The sequence below is a fragment of the Sapajus apella genome, unplaced genomic scaffold (genome assembly GCF_009761245.1).
Source record: "Sapajus apella isolate SASKATOON/1434 unplaced genomic scaffold, GSC_monkey_1.0 scaffold12, whole genome shotgun sequence".
Classification (NCBI taxonomy): domain Eukaryota; kingdom Metazoa; phylum Chordata; class Mammalia; order Primates; family Cebidae; genus Sapajus; species Sapajus apella.
In genome coordinates, this window is record NW_022436952.1 from 31,023,175 (window position 1) to 31,042,861 (window position 19,687).

A 19,687-nucleotide genomic window follows, 5' to 3' on the forward strand; every position below is an offset into this window, starting at 1 on the left:
AAGAAAGAGGATGGTAGGAGAGGAAATCAGAGGTAATGGGAGGCCAGGTCCTGTGAGACCTCGTAGGCCACTGGAGCACTTGGATGTGGCTGAGATGGGAAACTACCAAAGGATTTTGAATATAGAAGAGTAGTGTGATTGGACTCATATTTTAAAAAGATCACTGATGGCTGTGTTAAGAGTAGACACAAGAGAATACGGGACAGGGTGGTAGACAGGGGACCAGTTAAAAGACTCAAGTGATAATGCAGGCAACGAATGGCAGTGGCTTACACTAGAGTGGTTTTGGAAGAGAGAAGTGGTTGGATTCTGGATTTATGTTGGAGGTTGAGCTGACACAGGATTTGCTGGTGGATTGTATGTGGTATATGAAAGAGAGTAGTCAAGAATGACTATTAAGGTTTTGGTCTGAGCAGTTGGAGGTATTAAGTTGCTATTTACAGAGATGGAAAAAAACAGTGAGAGAAGCTAGTTTGGAAGAGAAATCAGAAGCTCAGTTTTGGTTATATTGTTGCCTCCTCCCAACCCCTGTGGACCTATATTGGCTTTATTTTGGTTACAGATTAGTTATATTGTTTATGATACTTCTGCCACATTCATGCGGAGTTGTTGAGGAGATAGATATATATATATATTTGGGGTTCATGGGAAGGTCCAGGCTGAAGGTATAAATTTGTGAGCCATCAGCATATAGATTGTAATTAATACCATGAGACTGAATGAGATTACCTAGAAAATGAAGGTAGAGAGAAAAAGAGAAGAGATTTAAAGCCCAAGTCCCGGGACATTCAAACATTTGTAGACTGGGGAGATGGGAAGGAGCAACAAAAGTGATGAAGAAGGAGCAACCAGTGAAGTAAGAGAGAATAAAGAAGAGTTATTTTCCAGGTTGCATGTAAAGAAAGTGTTTCAAGGAGGGGATCGCTTGAGCCCAGGAGTTTGAAGCTGCAGTGAACAATGATCACACTACTACGCTCCAGCCTGACAGAATGAAACTCTGTACCAACCCCCTCCCCCACAAAAAAAGGTGAATTCAGTATCATCGTGATACCCAAACCAGACTAAAACATCCCAAAGAAAATATTATAGGCCAGGTGCAGTGCCTCATGCCTGTAATCCCAGTATTTTGAGAGGCCAAGACAGGAGGATTGCTTGAGCCCAGGAGTTTGAGACCAGTCTAGGCAATGTAGGGAGACCCTGTCTCTATAAAAAGCAAAAAATCTAGCTGGGCATGGTGGTTCTTACCTGTAGCCCCAGCTATTTGGGAGACTGAGGTGGGAGGATCTGCTTGAGGTTGGGAGGTCGAGGCTGCAGTGAATTGTGATAAAGAGAAAGAAAGAAAAAGAGAAAAGAAGAAAGGGAAGGGAGAGAAAGAAAGAAAGAGAAAAAGATAAGAGAGGGAGGGAGGGAGGAAGGGATGTTGAGGATGTAGTGAATTGTGATTGTGCAAGGAAGGGAGGGAGAGAGGGGAGGGGAGGAAGAGAGGGAGGGAAGAAGGAAAGAGGGAAGAAAGGAAATGAGGAAGAGGAGAGAAAAAGGGAAGGAAGGAGGGAGGGAGGGAGAGAAGGGAGGGAGGGAGGAAGGGAGGGAAGGAGGAAAAGAAAGGAGAGAGAGAGATAGAGGGTTGGGAGATTGAGGCTGCCTTGAATTGTGATAAAGAGAGAGAAAGAAAAAGGCGAAGGAAGGAAGGAAGGGAAAGGAGAGAGAGAAAGAAAAAGAAAAGAGGAAAAAAAGAAGAGAGGGAGGGAAGGAGGAAGGGATGTTGAGGCTGTAGTGAATTGTGATTGTGCAAGGAAGTGGGGGAGGGAAGGGGAAGAAGAGAGGGAAGGAAAAAGGAAAGAAGGGAAGGAAGGAAAGGAGAGAAAGAGAAGGAAGGAAGCAGGGAGGGATAGAAGGAAGTGAGGGAGGGAGGGAGGGAAGCAAGGGAAGGGAGAAAAGGGAGGGAGGGAAATAAATTACAGGTAGTGCTCGACTTGCGACCACGGTCAGTACCGCGGACCGGTCATAACACGATTTGGTCATAAGTTGAGTAGGCTATATGTACAGTTGAAATGGTGCATGCGGAGATGGTAGTGCTGCTGGAAGCTGGTCCGCACTGTCATACGCCCAGCTGGGCCACGTTTGCACTGCCAGATGCGGAGCAGTCGTGGCTAGTGATTGTGGTCGTAAAGTCGAATGGTCGTAAGTTGCATAGGTGGTAAGTCGATCAATACCTGTACAAACCAATATGTAAAATTCAGCAAAATACGGGAGGGAGGGAGGGAAGGAAGGAAGGAAGCAAAGAATTACAGACCCATATGTAAAAGTCAGCAAAATACTAGCAAACAACCCTGCACCAAGGATTATACACGCTGATAAAGAGCATCTATGAGGGCTGGGCGCAGTGGCTCATGCCTGTAATCCCAGCACTTTGGGAGGCCGAGGTGGGCAGATCATGAGGTCAAGAGATCAAGACCATCCTGGCCAACATGGTGAAACCCTGTATCTACTAAAAATACAAAAATTAGCTGGGCGTGGTGGCACACGCCTGTAGTCCCAGCTACTCGGGAGGCTGAGGCAGGAGAATTGCTTGAACCCGGGAGGCGGAGGTTGCAGTGAGCCAAGATCATGCCACTGCACTCCAGCCTGGCGCCTGGCAACAAAGTGAGACTCTGTCTCAAAAAAAAAAAAAAAAAAAAAAAGAGCATCTATGAAAACCACAAATTACATCATACTCAGTGACCAGAGACTGAATGCTTCTCCTAAGAATAGTGGCAAGGATATCTGCCCTTGCCACTTATTCAGCATTATAGTAGAGGTTCTAGCCAGGGCAGTTAGATAAGAAAAAGAGATAAACGACATACAAATTGGAAAAGATGAAGTAAAACTATCTTTTATTTGCAGATGATACAATCCTGTGTATAGAAAGTACTGGCTGGGTGCAGTGGCTCACGCCTGTCATCCTAACACTTTGCGAGCCAAGGCAGGTGGATCAGCTTGAGGCTAGGAGTCGAAACCAGCCTAGCCAATATGGTGAAACCCCATCTTTACTAAAAATAGAAAAATTAGCCGGGCGTGTTGGTGCACACCTGTAATCCCAGCTACTTGCGAGGCTGAGGCAGGAGAATTGCTTGAACCTGGGAGGTGGAGGTTGCAGTGAGCCAAGATAGCATCACTGCACACCAGCCTGGGCAACAGAGCGAGACACCATCTCAAAAAAAAAAAAAAGTACTAAAGAAGCCACCAAAAAATTACTAGAGCCAATTAATAAATGAATTCAACAAAGTTGCAGGATACAAAGTGAATGCACAAAAATCAGTTGTGTTTCTATACACTAGCAATAAATGACCTGAAAAGGAAATTAGAAGAATAATTATTCTTACAGTAGCATCTAAAAGAATAAAATATCTAGGAATAAACTTAACCAAGAAGGTGAAAGATTTAACCTATGGAAAATTATAAATATTGCTGAAAGAAATTAAAGATCTAAATAAATGGAAAGCTATCCCATGTCCATGGATTAGAAGACTTAGCATTGTTAAGATGACAGTACTCCCCACATTGATCTAAAGCTTCAAAACAATCCCTATCAAAATTCCTGTTGCCTTTTTTCTCTTTTTACAGAAATTAACAAACTGATTCTAAAATTCACATGGAAATGGAAGGACCCCAAATAGCCAAAACAATCTTGGGCGGGGGGTAAACAAAGTTGGAGACTCACACTTTCCAGTTTCAAAACTTACCACAAACCTCCAGTGATCAAGACATTGTGGTACTGGCATAAAGCTAGGCGTGTAGATCAATGGAATACATTTATAGTTAATTGATTTTCACCAGGAGTACCAAGACAATTCAGTGGGCAAAAGAACAGTTTTTTGTTTCATTTTGTTTTTTAACAAATGATGTTGGAGCAACTGGATATCCACATGCAAAAGAATGAAGATGGAGCCTTCCCTCACACCTACACAGAAGTTAACTTATAGTGGATCATAGACCCAAATATAACAGCTAAAACTATTAAACGTTTAGGAAAAAACAGGAGTAAATCTTCATGCTGCAGGTAGATCAAGTAAGACGAGGGCTGAGAGAAAGAATTGATCTTGGTTTTAGCCAGTAGAAGCCATTGGTGACCTTGATAAGAACATTTTTTTTTTTTTTTTTTTTTTTTTTTTTTTTTTTTTTTGAGAGGAGTCTCACTCTGTCCCCAGGGCTGGAGTGCATTGGGGCTCACTGAAACCTGCATCCCAGACTCAAATGATCCTCCCACATCAGCCTCCTCAGTAGCTGGAACTACAGGCATGCGCCACCACACCTGGCTGATTTTTGTATTTTTAGTAGAGATAGTGTTTTGCCATGTTGCCCAGGCTGGTCTCAAACTCCTGATCTCAGTGATCTGACTGCCTCAGCCTCCCTAAGTGCTGGGATTACAGGTGTGAGACACTGAATCTAGCTGACAAGAACTCTTTTAGTAGAGTGGTGGAGAGAGTTCAAGAGAGAATGGGAGGAGGGCAGGCATGGTGGCTCATGTCTGTAATCTCAGCACTCACCTGAGATCAGGAGTTGGAGACCATCCTGGCCAACATGGTGAAACCCCGTTTCTACTAAAAATGCAAAAAATTATCCAAGTGTGGTGGCATGCACCTGTAGTCCCAGCTACTTGGGAGGCTGAGGCAGGAGAATCACTTGAACTCAGGAGGTAGAGGTTGCAGGGAGCCAAGATCACACCACTGCACTCCAGCCTGGGCAACAAAAGTGAAACTCCATCTGAAAAACAAAAGAATGGGAGGAAATAAATTGGGGACAGTGAGTATAGACAACTTTGAGGAGGTTTGCTGTACGGGAATAGAGAAATGGGATAGCTGCTGGAAGGTTTGAGAGAGAGTTTTAGATAAGAGATGTATTTTGTATGTGGATGGAAATGATCCTGTAGAGAGGGAAAAATGGACATTGCAGGAAAGAGGTAAGAACTTCTGGTCAGTACCTAAGTAGGGAGGGGTTGGTGTGACAGATAGAGGGAAGGCAAGACGTATGAACACAGTTGCAGGGAGGTAAGGGCTGAGAGCATGTGCGGAGTCCTCATGTGAGTACCTCTGTGTTATTTTATGTTATTTTTTATGAATGAAGGAGCTGAGAGTGATAAGATGTAGGAGGAGATGGGGGTTTTGAAAAGAGAGGGTAAGAAAAAGTCACCTCAGAGAGTGAATGGACTAGGAAATCATAGTTGCACTGTCAGGTAGCCCAAAAAACCCACAGAAGGTTACTGGTGATCATATGAGAGTGAGGCCAGCTTGCAAGATCTCGTCTTTTCTCTCACCGCATTCATCCATGTGGATGCAGGTACTGAGATTTAACATGGCTTGGGGTTTTGCCAGGGAAGTACAGGTAAATAAACCTTTCCCCACACTTCTGAGATTAAAAATCTGAAAACTCATAGCTTTTGTTTAAGCTTGGCAAACTATTGTGGTAGCAACACCTGATGTGAATGAACATGAAGCTGCGTATAGGCCTTATTTATTCCCTTTATGTGGGAATATGTATTTTGCTACAGAAATTTTGTGTTTGACTTTGGAGTGCTGCCCCAGACTCTGCTGACACGTTTCTAACATATGCAATGTGTTACCTTTCTAAAATACGAAACATTCTGAATTCCAAAATACACCTATCCTTAAGGGATTGTACAACAAAGGGACAGCTTGCAAGGGAGTTCAGGGAGTATGTCAGGGGTGATTATCCTGATGGATTCTGGAATCTCATTCACCTGAGTAAGGAGGGAAGCGAGCCCAGGAGGAGAGGAAGAGGGATGCTGAAAAGGTAGCAGGATTGATGGTTTATGGATTCTGGTGAGGCTGAAGAATTATTGGCATCTGAATGCTAGAGGGAGAATGCTGGAAATACAGGGAGAGATTAGTTTCAGCTGGGCTTTTGGTTCTTAAGGGACATAATTACAGAATACAAGTTAGTACTGCCCTTTCGCTTTCTTGTGAATTCTTCTCTAGTTCAGAATGACTTCCTTTTTATTCTTTAAACACAAATGACATATCATATAGTAAAAGAAACCTTGCTAAATAAGGAATGCTAAAAAATAGTAGCTGAGCTGGTATCGGAGAGGATCTATAACCCTTCTTCCTACCTTTATTATAAATGGAGGGGGAGGTACCCACCCAAGACATCCATCTAGTGATCAGTGGGCAGAATTGTTGAAGTGGAAACTCTTGGAAAATCTAAACAATAGCCCCTTCCGTACATTGTTACTTTTAGTATTGACTAGAAAGTATAACTTGCTGGGTATAGTGGCCCACTCCTGCAATTCCAACACTTTGGGAGGTCAAGGTGGGAAGATTGCTTGAAGCCAGGAGCTTGAGACCAGCCTGGGCAACATAGTGAGACCCCATCTCTATAAAAAATAAACAGTAAAAAAATTAACCAGGCATGGTGGCTTACACCTGTGGTTCCAGCTACTCAGGAGGCTGAGGTGGAAACTTGAGCACAGGAGTTCAGGTCCGTACAGTAAACTGTGATTGTGCTGCTGCACTCCAGCCTGAGTGACAGTGCAAGACCCTATCTCTTAAAAAATATATAAAAATAAATAAAAATAAAAAATAAAAAAAAGACTTCCTTAAATTTAAAAAAGAAAAAAAGGGGGGCCAATGGCTGTTGCCTGTAATCCCAGCACTTTGGGAGGCCAAGGCAGGTGGATCAGTTGTTTGAGACCAGCCTGACCAACATGGTGGAACTGTGTCACTACTAAAAATACAAAATTAGCTGGCTGTAATGGTGCCTGCCTATAATCCCAGCTACTAGGGAGGCTGAGGCAGGAGAATCGCTTGAACCTAGGAGGCTAAGGTTGCAGTTGAGCTGAGATCACACCATTGCACTCCACACCATTGCACTCTAGCCTGGGCAAAACTTCATCTCAAAAGAAAAAAAAGAAAGAATGGCATAAGTCAGTCGCCAAGTCCTTGTAAAATTCCTTTTATTTGTTGGAAACAGAAAAGCAAATTGGCAAGAAGTTCTTTAGCATTCGAATTGCTTAATTCTTACTCTGTCTTCACTCATCAGGGCCTAATACTAAGAGTGATTTACTTACACTTCTAGTTAATAATTAGACATTGGGAGACATTATATATCATGCCTAATGGAATATATGGGGTCTGATGAGAAAGTTTTCTGTGTTGACTAATAAATTTTAACCCAAATGGCCAAGCTTAGTGAAATATTATGGCCTTTGAAGTATTTTAGGGCTTTTGCTGAGAAAACAGTACTGCTTTATTCAATGAATGAATTTATCATTCCTTCCAAATCACAGGCCTTAGCGCTAGCTCCCGAGTGGAGGCACGCTGCAACTTGGAATCAAAAAGTGGAAAAACTAATCAAATCCTTAAAGACCAAGGGCAATGAGGCAGAATTAGGCTGACTTTTTCAGTGGTAGCCTCTGGCTATACATTCTCTTATTTGAGTAACCAAAAGTGAACTATTTGTAACTTTAGTATTAAGATGCTTCTTAGACTTTATTTGCACACCCTGATTTCCTTTCATTCTTCCCTGTGTTGTTCTTGTAAATATTGCACTTCCCCTTGCAAAAGGTGGCTGCTTTTCATGCTTGTTGACAAGATCTAGAAGACTGATTGCTACTTGACTCTTTGATTTTAGGAATATTATTTTGAGATAGGATCTTGCTCTGTCACACAGGCTGGACTGTAGTGGTGCAGTCATAGCTCACTGCAACCTCACATTCCTGTGTTCATGCTCTCTTTCCATCTCAGCCTCCTAAGTAGCTAGGACTACCTAGCCACCACACCTGGCTAATTAAAAACAATTTTTTTTTTTAGAGACAGGGTCTCACTACATTGCCCAGGCTGGTCTTAAACTGCTGGCCTCAAGCAGTCCTCCTCCCTCAGCCTTCCAAAGTGTTGGGATTACAGGCATGAGCCAGTGTGCCCAGCCCTCAGAAATATTATTGAATAATCACTGTATGCAAAGGCAGTGTTGGAGTTCCAGTTATTAGGGGTGAGAGTTTGCCTTAGACGTATCCCCTACCTGCAAGAAGCTTATAGTCAGGCAAACCAGATGACGTTATAAGCATAATAACCAGAATGCTTGGTTATTATCTTATCTGGTTGTAAACATCAGTAACATGTAAACCTATATCTTGTCTGGTTATAAGCATAAATAACCAGAATGCTTGGTGAGGGTGCATTGAAGAATTCAGAAGAGGGAGAAAAATAATAGTTTCAGGGAATTAGAGAAGGCTCCAGGGAAGAGGACATGGCATTTGATCTGGGCTTTCAAAGAAGGATAGCCAGGATTTTAGATAATCTAAGTTTGGGAAAAGGCCTTCTACATAAAGGAATTGGGTGATCAGGAGATTTTGGGGAAGCTCAAGGTCAGGGAAAGGGAATCACAGGTAGTTCAAATAGAATAAATGGTAAGGGAGAGGATGACTTTTGCTCCAATTTATCATGGTCTAGTTTGGAAAAGTTCTACAACCAACAGCATACTTTTTCAATGTATGACTTAACATTTTTGTGGATTTTCTATACTTGATACATTTTTATCCTTTCACTCTTACTTGTTACACATCTTATTTGTTACCTACTTTTGAAAATCAGTAGAAAGGAAAATTGAATTAGTGTACTTGTTGATTGTTAGCAGCTGTGGTGATTTAGCTGTGGAAGATGATTTATTTTAACCTAAATGGGGTTTAGGGATTATCTATGAGCATGATCTGATGTTCACAATATTTCTGTTTATTGAATACTTATGTTTTGGTGAGTGCTTTACTTTTATCATCTTCTTAATTCCCAAAACAACTTTATGAGCTATAATTACCACTATAAGATGAGGAAACTGAATCTCAGGGAGTTCAAGAAACTTGTCTGAAACTACACAGGTAGTAAGGGGCAGAGCTAGAATTCAAGATAGGTAAGTTAGACTCTTTCGCAGATAGTTACAGTTGAACTGTGCAGCACACACACTTCACGTAAGTGAAAACTGATACCTAGAAGCATTAGATCTTAGAGAGTGGGAGATGGAAACTTGTAACTGGTATTTGACAAGCCTATTTCATAAATAAAAGATATTTAAATAGAAAACCCTGTAACTAGGCTGGGCATGGTAGCTCATGCCTATAATCCCAGCACTGTGGAAGGCTGATGCAGGAAGATCACTTGAGGCCAAGAGTTCAAGACCAGCCACGGCAATATAGTGAGACCCCATCTCTACAAAACCTAGAAAAAATTAGCTGGGCATGCATGCCTGTAGTCCTCGCTACCCAGAATGCTAAGGTGGGAGCTCGGGAGGTCGAGGGCATAGTGAGCTATGATCATGCCACTGCATTCCAGCTTGGGCGACAAAGCAAGGCCCCATCTCTAAAACCACACACACTGTAACTGAAATTAATTCAGACTTTTATTAGACAGATGTGAAGACATACGTCTTGCAGTAAAAGGACCAATACACATGCCTGTAAACTCAGCATTTTGGGAGGCTGAGGCGGGTGGATCACGAGGTCAGGAGTTCGAGACCAGCCTGACTAACATGGTGAAACCCTGTCTCTACTAAAAATATAAAAATTAGCTGGGTGTGGTAGTACACACCTGTAATCCCAGCTACTCAGGATGCTGAAGTAGGAGAATCACTTGAACCCAGGAGGTGGAGGTTGCAGTGAGCTGAGATCGTGCTACTGCACAGAGCGAGACTCTATCTCAAAAAAAAAAAAAAAAAGGACCAACTTAAAGAGACTACAGAAAAGGTTAAGAATTGTGGGGAGTATAGAGGAAGCACCAAAGATGTGCTTGCCCTCTTTTCCTGAAAAGAACCAGCTCTTTCCTTTAATAAATGAGACACAAGAGGGAGCATAGATCTATATCATTTTAATAGTCAAAGAATGAGTTTACATAGTTTAATGGCATGTGTGTGTTTGTGTGGTTTTTTTTTTTGAGATGGAGTTTTGCTCTTGTTACCCAGGCTGGAGTGCAGTGGTGCAATCTCAGCTCACTGCAGCCTCTGCCTTTGAGGTTCAAGTGATTCTCTTGCCTCAGCCTCCCAAGTAGCTGAGGTTACAGGCATGTGCCGTGATACCTGGCTAATTTTTTTTTTTTTTTTTTTTTTTTTGTATTTTTAGTAGAGACGGGGTTTCACCATGTTGGCCAGGCTGGTCTTGAACTCTTGTCCTCAGATGATCCACCCACCTCGGCCTCCCAAAGTGCTAGGATTACAGGCGTGAGCCACCGTGCCCGGCCCCAGTTAAATGGTTTTTTTTTTGTTTTGTTTTAAATTCAAGTACTCTTGGAACGGTTAAAAAGAGGCTAATTCTCATCCACGTAAAACCATCCAGGCTTGTTAAATAGGCCATTCTGTGTATTTGTTGTGTAGGCCATCTGGCCTATGTAAGACATGTGAGAAGGAGAATATTGTAGTCATATCATTGAAAACGGCAATGACAAAGACAGTTCAAAAACAACTGACAAAAACAGATAGGCTTCTCTATTCCTAGGTAGATAATGGTGCCCTGGATTAGAGCCAGGTTATTATATTAATTCCTTTTGTGTAGAAACACTGAAAAGGTATGTGTGTGTGGCCAGGGAAATGACAAAGCAAACACAAATTTGGCATTTTCTCTCAGAAATAATTGTTTTACCCTCTGTGTATATATGGAGCTCCTTCAAGGGGCCCCTGCAGGGGCTAGAGTGGTGATTGTGTTCAGATGGAGTCTCTGCTCTCACACAGCACACAGTCGGCAAGGGGAGGAAGGAGACATGAATCAAGGAGTCCCTGGGTAGCGTGTACAGTAAGAACAACAAAGATACGGAGCCTGCATGTGAGTGTAGCTGTGGTTAAGAAAGGTTTAGATTTAACAAATGAGTGGAGGAGGAGGCGTGGGAGGTCAGTGGCAAGGGAGGCCTGTTCTGGCAGCGCATGTGCAAAAACAGCCTGCGGTGCAAGGGCCCTAGAGCATTTCACATACAGGATAAAGCCTGGTGGGACTGCAGCCCAGAGGCAGAGGTGGGTTAGGATGGAGAGGTAGACAAGGGACCTGTTAAATGTCCTGACACATTTGCTTTTTGAAAATACTACTCTGAGTACAATGAGGAGACAAAAATGGAGGAGGGACAAGAGTAAATCATTATACTGCCTCAGGTGAGACCATGTCTCCAGTGTACTCAAAAAATATGTATGTGGGCCAGGTACAATGGCTCATGCCTGTAATCCCAGCACTTCAGGAGGCCCAGGCGAGCAGATCACCTGAGGTCAGGAGTTTGAGACCAGCCTGGCCAACATGGAGAGACCCTGTCTCTACTAAAAATACAAAAATTAGTGGGGTGTGGTGTTGCATGCCTATAATCGCAGCTACTCGGGAGGCCCAGGTGGGAGAATTACCTGAAACTGGGAAGCAGAGGTTGCAGTGAGCAGAGATCGCACCACTGCATTCCAGGCTGGGCGACAGAGCGAGACTCCGCCTCAAACCAAATATATATGTATGGGGTAAACAAAGATGATAGTATCCTATACTGGGTGAAGGCAGTGGAGATGGTTAAAAGTGGACGAATCTGTGAATATAAGACTTGAGATAGATGAGATATTGGGTATAAGGGAAGAGAAATTTCCAGGGATAACTGTTACGTAATTGAAGCCTTGAGAAGAAGAGGAGGTTCTTGGGGGAAAGCCTGTGGAGTGAGAAGAAAAGGAAGATTGGAACTGAGTCGTGAGGAGAGGTGGTATTTAGTGGCTGGCTAGAGGGGCCAGCTGAATGCGGAGCAAAGCCAGAGAGGTGCCTCACCAATGCCAAGAAAAGAATGTTTCAGTGAGGGGAGAACATCCAGTGTCATTTGCTGCTTCAAGATGTCTAATAGGACGAGTAGTGCCGGGTGCCCACTAGACATGGAGATCTCCATACCTTTGCACAGGTTGTTTCAGTAGAATAGTGGAAGCAGAAGCATTAGGTAGCGGACTTGTTGGTTTAGGAGTGAGTGGGCAACGTGGAAAGGGGACATATAGTTGGGGAGTGGGTCATTTTGTGCCAAATTGTACTATAGGCATGTATAGTAATTCCTTCCGAACTATCTGAAATTACAGTATATGCAATTTATTTTTTGTATGCCTCAAATGTGGTGTTTAAAAATTGCAAGTGACTTCTTTTTGGGATAGGTTTTTTTTTTTTTTTTTTTTTTTTTGAGACAGAGTCTCACTGTGTTGCCCAGACTGGAGTGCAATAGTGCACGGCTGACGGCAACCACCATCTTCCAGGTTCAAGTGATTTCTCCTGCCTTAGCCTCCCTAGTAGCTGGGATTACACTCATGTGCCACCACCCCCAGCTAATTTTTTTATATTTTTAGTAGAGACGGAGTTTTGCCATTTTGGCCAGGCTGATCTCGAACTTCTGGTTTCAAGTGATCCACCTGCCTTGGCCTCCCAGAGTGCTGGGATTACAGGTGTGAGCCACCAGGCCCAACCCTTTTGGGGATAATTTGAAAGACTAGGGAGCTGAGAACCAAAAAAGGTGGTAAGGCTGGAGACAGAGCAAAAGTAGTTATATTTTCACTAAGAATTCTTGTGGAAGAGAGAGGGAATTCGCAGGAGGAGTAAACCCAATCCTTTGAGTCTGCTTTTGTATCTCCCAGTGAAGAAATTTGAGGAATCCTGACCCAGCTAGCCCAAGTTAGTTCGATAGAGGGTTGCTCCAAGCTTTTTCCATCTCAAGCATCAGTGGCTATGAACTGTGGAAGCCAAAAAGTAGACATCAATAACTCTGGGTGACAAATACAAAAAGCCAAGGAATATGTGGTTATAAAGCCAAAAGCTTTTAAAAATTACTTGGTTTTTCAACAAGGGTGCCAAGACAACTCAGTGGGGAATATCTTTTCAACAAATGGTGTTATTGGATATCCACATGAAAAGAATGAAGTTGGACCCCTACCTTACACTATATACAAAAATTAACTCAAAATGGATCATAGACCTAAATATGAGAGCTACACTATTAATTATAAACCTCTTAGAAGAAAACATAGGAGTAAAGCTTCATGACCTTGGGTTGGACAATGGTTTCTTAGATTACAAATCAAAACACAAATGACAAAAGAAAAAATTGGACTGCATCAAAATTAAAAACTTTTCCGCTTCAAGTGATACTATCAAGAAAGTGAAAAGACATTACAGGAGGGAAGTGAATAAGGGACTGGTATCCAGAATATATAAAGAACTCTTACAAGTTAATAACAAAAAGACAAATAACCTCATTTTAAAATGGGTAAAAGATCTGAATACACAAATGGCCTTACGTAAGCACAGGAAGATGCTCTGCATCATTAGCCATTAGGGAAATGCAAATCAAAGCTGCAATGAGAATGTATCACACCTGCTAGAATAGTTGTCAGTGTTTACATAATTATTACTAAGCTAATGTTGTTCTCAAGTGTCTTAGTCTGTTCTGCCTTGCTATAAAGGAATACCTGAGCGTGGGTAATTTTTTGAGGAAAAAAGGTTTCTTTGGCTCACTCTTCTGCTGCTGGGAAGATTGGGCTTCTGGTGGAAGCCTCAGGCTGCTTCTGTTAATGAAGGAAGGTGGAGGGGAGCTGGCATGTGCAGAGATCACGTGGCAAGAGAGGAGGCTAGAGGACTGAAGCACGCCAGGCTCTTTTCAACAGCCAGCTCCCGGGCTCTAATAGAGTGGGAACTCACTCACTCCCCACAACCAAGGGAGGACTTTCATCTATGCACGGCCCAGACAACATTGAGAGCAAATTTCAACACGAGCTTTACAGGGGACGAACATCCCAACTATAGGAACAAGTGCTATATTATGATTACGTTTTTCTTACAAATTTGTTTTTTCCTAGAGTTAATAATGCCTGTTTTTAAAAGATTTGCTTAGTTTTCTGTGTTAACTATTGCTGTTTTTCCCTATATGCTCCACATGCCTTGAACATATAGAATAACCTATCCTTTTGCACCTCCCTCTTACTTCTTTCCCCCCTTGGGGACCTCAACCTAGAGCTCTCTGGGCTCTTCTGGTATGGCTGCACAGCAGGCCTGCTGGCTGTATTCCTCGGACTTGCCTTTGCTTCTTTCCTAGTTAGACTTCTCTTTTCTAATATCTTATGTCTTGATTTTTGTATACTCATTTACTGAAGTACATCTTCCTGTGAAAGAGTACATAGGATGTAAACTGTTGAGTCCTTTCGTGTTTGAAAAATGCATTTATGTAACTCTCATTATACTGGGTTAATAATTTGGCTGAGGAGGCGGAGTTTGCAATGAGCTGAGATTGCACCACTGTGTTCCAGCCTGGGTGACAGAGCGAGACTGTCTTAATAATAATAATAACAGTAACAAGGCTGTACATGGAATCTGAGTCTGGAAGTCATTTTCTGTAGAATTTTGAAGGTAACTTGCTGTCCTGTGCTATCTGCTCTTGCTGTTAACTTGTCTTTTCCCATTTAGATTTTCATTCTTTAATATGTAGGGTGACCGTATAATTTGTTATCAAAAATGGAACATGTAAGGTGCTAGCCTGACAGCATATTAGGAAAACAAGTATAAACCAGGACTTTCTTGGGTAAACTGGGACATATAGTCACCCTATTCATAGGTAACCCATTTTTTTCTTTAACTGCTTAGGATCTCCTCTTTACTCCTGGTAATCTGCATTTCATGCTGATGTATCTTGACAAAGGCCCTTTTTTATTCGTAGCACTAGGTCTTTGCAGGTGCATTCCTATTCTTTCTTTGATTTTGGAAAATTTTCGGTATTACTCCAAACATTTTCTCCCAGCCTTTGTTAGTTAGATATTTGACTTTCTGGATTATCCTCTAAATTTTTGTCTTGTCTTGCAAAAAAGCAAGAAGATATTATCTTGTTGCCTTTTGGTTTTCTTTTTATCAGAGATTTTCATTCATTTAAGTTCTTCTGTTGGATTTAAAAAATTTTTCTGGCCGGGCGCGGTGGCTCAAGCCTGTAATCCCAGCACTTTGGGAGGCCGAGGCGGGTGGATCACGAGGTCAAGAGATCGAGACCATCCTGGTCAACACGGTGAAACCCCGTCTCTACTAAAACTACAAAAAATTAGCTGGGCATGGTGGCGCGTGCCTGTAATCCCAGCTACTCAGGAGGCTGAGGCAGGAGAATTGCCTGAACCCGGGAGGCGGAGGTTGCGGTGAGCCGAGATCGCGCCATTGCACTCCAGCCTGGGTAACAAGAGCGAAACTCCGTCTCAAAAAAAAAAAAAAAAAAAAAATTTCTGTTTAGTGTTTATTTTCCCATTTTAGTTGTTTTTCACAGTATCCTGCTCTCATCAGAGTGTACCCTCTTCCACTCCTCTGGGATATTCCTTGTAAGTTTTGGGGCTTTTTCCCTCCTTTTTAAGCATTTATTTTGTTCTCTGCATTGCTTCCTCGAGCCTCTTTTCCATTTGCTTGGTCTGTGCATGAGGATTCCCTCAGTTGCAGGCAATCCTTAACTGTCTGTTCATATTTAAGAATAAAGCATTAAAGTTTATTATTTGGAATCGCTGACAGTTGGGGAGAGCTTTTGGCTTCTTTAAATATAATTATGTAGTAAACTGACCTCTTTGTTAAAGTAGCCTTGGATGTCGGAATTTGTATTTGTTTGCCTAGTTTTCTATATGTCTATTTGTTTGTGCTGCTATAGCAAAATACCACAGACTGGGTAATTTTAAAAGAGGAGAAATTTATTTCTCACAATTCTGGAGGCTGTAAAGTCCAAGAACAAGGAGCTGGCAGTTTCTGCAGTTTCTGTTGTCTGGCCAGGGCTGCTCTCTGCTTCCAAGATGGTGCCTTGGTTCTGAATTCTCCTGAGGATATTCACGTAGGAAAAGGTGGAAGGGCAAAAAGGACAGACTCCCTCTATCAGGCCCTTTTAGAGGAATGCCTAATCCCATCCACGAGGGCAGAGCCTGCATGACTCAGTCACCTTCCAACACTGTTCATTGGGGATTAAGCTTTCAACATGTGGATTTTTGGGGGACACATGCAGAAGAACATAGCAACTTCGAAATCTAATTTTGGGGGTGGGGGAACAGACACCATTCAGTTTCTTCTAGAAAAGACTCCTCTGTTTTCCTGCCTAGGAAATTATAGCATGGGCTGTTAGCTTTCTACAAATAAGATGGGCGAAAGGGAGGTGTTTTAGAGATTAACATAGAGCTTTTCCTTTGTACCTCATTCCAGGCTTCTTTACTCTGGACCTTCTGTGGTTCAGTTTTTCCAAAGAATAAAATTTCTTTTCTCTCAGCGAGTGGGGGGAGGTGGTAGAGATGGTTGCCACTTGGCTCTGTGGGATAATGGAGAAAGCCCAAGTGGTTCTGCTCCTTCCCTTTTTCCCACCTTGCATGGTACCTGCCAGAGAGCTGATCCTCGTAGGAATTCTGCGGCCTAATACAGTGTCTTCATCTTCACCTTTATTCACTCTGGGCATTTGGGTGATAACTCCTCCATCTTCTTACTGTCTTGGAAAAATTTATGAAAATGTGCACTCATTAGCTCTCCCTTTCTCTTTTTTCTTGTGGGTTAATATTTATTTTATTCTTCAGCTGCCTCTTAGAGGGGTTGAGAAGAGATAAACTAATGTGTTCAATCCGCCGTTTTTAGCTGTTAGCTGTTTCTAGGGTGCATTTTTTCTAGTGTGAGTGTTGCAAATGTTGATTGGATGCTGAATAGTACTGTTAGTACTTTTCCTCTTGTATATTGGTATGGGTTAAATAGCTTTCCGTGGCCGACCTGAAAACCTAACTGTATCTGTGATTTTCCCTTAGAACTAGAGGTGTAATCAACCCTTTCTGAATTGATTATCCAGAGGAATTTTAACGGACTAGAGCAAAAACATTTTCTCTCTCTCTCCATTTTCCAAATCACATAGAAAATTATTACAAATACTAAATCATCATTGTTGAAATAAAAAGCTCTAATAATTGTAACAGAAACTTGAATTTTAGTAGAAAAGTTTATTTGTAAAGTTAAAGCTATACAAGTTAAAATCAGAAGTAAAATCAAATTCTTCAGCCAGTATCCCCAGAGCTTTTTTTTATAAGTGAGTTTTTTGAAAACAATTTTCTAATTAAATTTAAAGCCAGTGATAGTGGTAGCTACGGGAAATAGTAATAGCCATGGGAATCATTTGTTTAACTGTATTTTTTGTTGTTGCTTTCTTTTTCTTACCGTGGACACAACAGAATCTTCTGAAATATGGTACTGAATAAACTTGACCTGGCCAGATAGACCAATAAAACAATCTTCCAAGTCATGAATGACTAGGAATAGTCATGCAAAGCACTTGTGTGTGAAAATGCAGCTCAGAATATGTATAGTACACAAAGTGCTTGAAAGTAAATGCTACACCAACTTGGTGTTTGAATTGCAGAGACCACTGCAAGTATAATAGATCCACTTGTGAGCTCCAATTTCCAGCCTTCAGCAAGGGCCTGTGAGGCTGTCTTCCCGAGGGTCGGCCCTGTGGTGCTGGGGCAGCCTTCCATGAGTGCCTGCTCCCCAGTGACCCTGACTGCCCAGTCTTAAGGGATCTGAGATGATTAGGAAAACCAGAAATGGTTATTGTAATCTCTTGTGTGGCTCGAACAAGGTAAGGGCAATGAAATGCAGTTATTCCATTATTTTCCTTCCTTTTTATTTTTCTTTCTCTTCTTTTTCTTTATTATTATTAACCACTCCCCCTCACTCCCCCTACTCCTTGCTTTTGACAGAATATTGACTAGGAACCAGAAGCCCATTTCTGCTTAGCCTTAAGGGCAGCTGTTTACACAGCAGCAGTGTTACATAGGTTTACTGTGTCGTATGTCTGTGTAACACTGGATTTGGATCTTGTATTTAGCTGCCAGAAGTGACTGTGATGAAGTAGGAGAGATAAACTGATAGATTGGCTGCCAGAAAGATGTTGGGAATCAATCAGATAAACAGGGTAGAGAAATAGCTTGCTGTTTTCTAGTGATAATAAAACCAGCCGCTTCTGGTCCCTGCATTCTTAAACATAATTGCTGTGGTAATAATGTCCAAAATAAGCAAATGAAAAAACATCATGGGAGGTTTTCTAATTGCAGTTGAGATATCTTTTTCCCTTTTGCAATAGAGATTCATCTTTTGGAAGCGAATATTTTTATAAATTTGTTTTACTTCTTCCAGTGCCTACTTACATAAACAAATGAAATTAGAAAGAGACCTGCTTTCAGAGGAATTTATTCCTCTTTCTTCATCTTCTCACAGGCTTCAGCTATTTGATTTGGTGAAATATCTCTATTGCCACCATGTCTCACCTACAAAATAATTGCTAATTTTTATGAAGAAACAAGTTTTAGGGTCAAGCCTGTATTATTGTCAGATGATTAGCAGAACTAGTTTATCTTAGTGTCTTCTCCTAAGTTTCTCTCCGAAGATTTTTGGAATTTTAATCTCTATTTCTCTTTCTCCCTAGATAGCACTTGTAGTTTTATTATCATAATTTAGAATTCTTGTCCTTTAGTGTTTAACTTTAAAATCCATTGCCTCTCTTTACCCAGGACTTTAAGATCCGGTGCAGATTCTTAAGTCTGTATGAAAGGTACAGATGTAGATTTCAGTTGGGTGCAGTGGAGTCAGGATTAAGATGACAGTAGGAGAGTCATTTAGAATCACGCCTGTGGAGTTAATTATATGGGATGAGAGACTAGTCCTCTGTCATATATTTTCAGTATATACAAATCACTTTCTTTTTTTTTTTTTTTTTTTTTTTTGACGGAGTTTCGCTCTTGTTACCCAGGCTGGAGTGCAATGGCGCGATCTCGGCTCACCGCAACCTCCGCCTCCCGGGTTCAGGCAATTCTCCTGCCTCAGCCTCCTGAGTAGCTGGGATTACAGGCACGTGCCACCATGCCCATTTTTAGTAGAGACGGGATTTCACCGTGTTGACCAGGATGGCCTTGATCTCTTGACCTCGTGATCCACCCGCCTCGGCCTCCCAAAGTGCTGGGATTACAGGCGTGAGCCACCGCGCCCGGCCTACAAATCACTTTCTTTAGGTTCCCTCTTAAAATTTTTGTGTCTATGAATGTGTCGGTAACATATGTAGTAGCTAAATCACTTAATAGCAAGCTTGGTAGAGTAGCAGCTATGGAAAACAAGAATATGATGCCCACACTTTTAATTATATGCAATAAAGGCTTTTTGCCTGAGGAAGACCTTCCTGACTGCTGGAGGTTATAGTTCAGAAGTTAACCTTGTGCCATTATCCTATTGGCGAGAAGCTGGTGTATTTTTCCCTTTTTGCCACACAGCCCTCCCACCTGACCTTTTAAAGATTCTCCATTAATATCGATGGAGTAGACAAAACTAATTATAAAAACAATGAAGGGGGCTGGGCGTGGTGGCTCATGCTTATAATCTCAGCACTTTGAGAGGCCAAGGTGGGCAGATCACGAGGTCAGGAGATCGAGACCATCCTGGCTAACATGGTGAAACACCATCTCTTCTAAAAATACAAAAGATTAGCCAGGCATAGTGGCATGTGCCTGTAGCCCCAGCTACTCGGGAGGCTGAGGCAGGAGAATCGACTGAACCCAGGAGGCGGAGGTTACAGTGAGCCGAGATTGTACCACTGCACTCCAGTCTGGGTGACAGAGTGAGACTCTGTCTCAAAAAAAAAAAAAAAAAATGAAGGAAATGCAGTACAGTAAGTCTTCCAAATGGGCTTCTGTTCTTGGC

The 19,687-nt window shown here is 42.1% G+C and overlaps 1 protein-coding gene across 2 annotated transcripts in view; it reads left to right on the top strand.

Annotated features, from left to right (window-relative positions):
• The window catches only part of AATF (apoptosis antagonizing transcription factor), a 114,777-nt gene that overhangs the window by 54,971 nt on the left and 40,119 nt on the right, over positions 1–19,687 (top strand). The window lies entirely within an intron of this gene.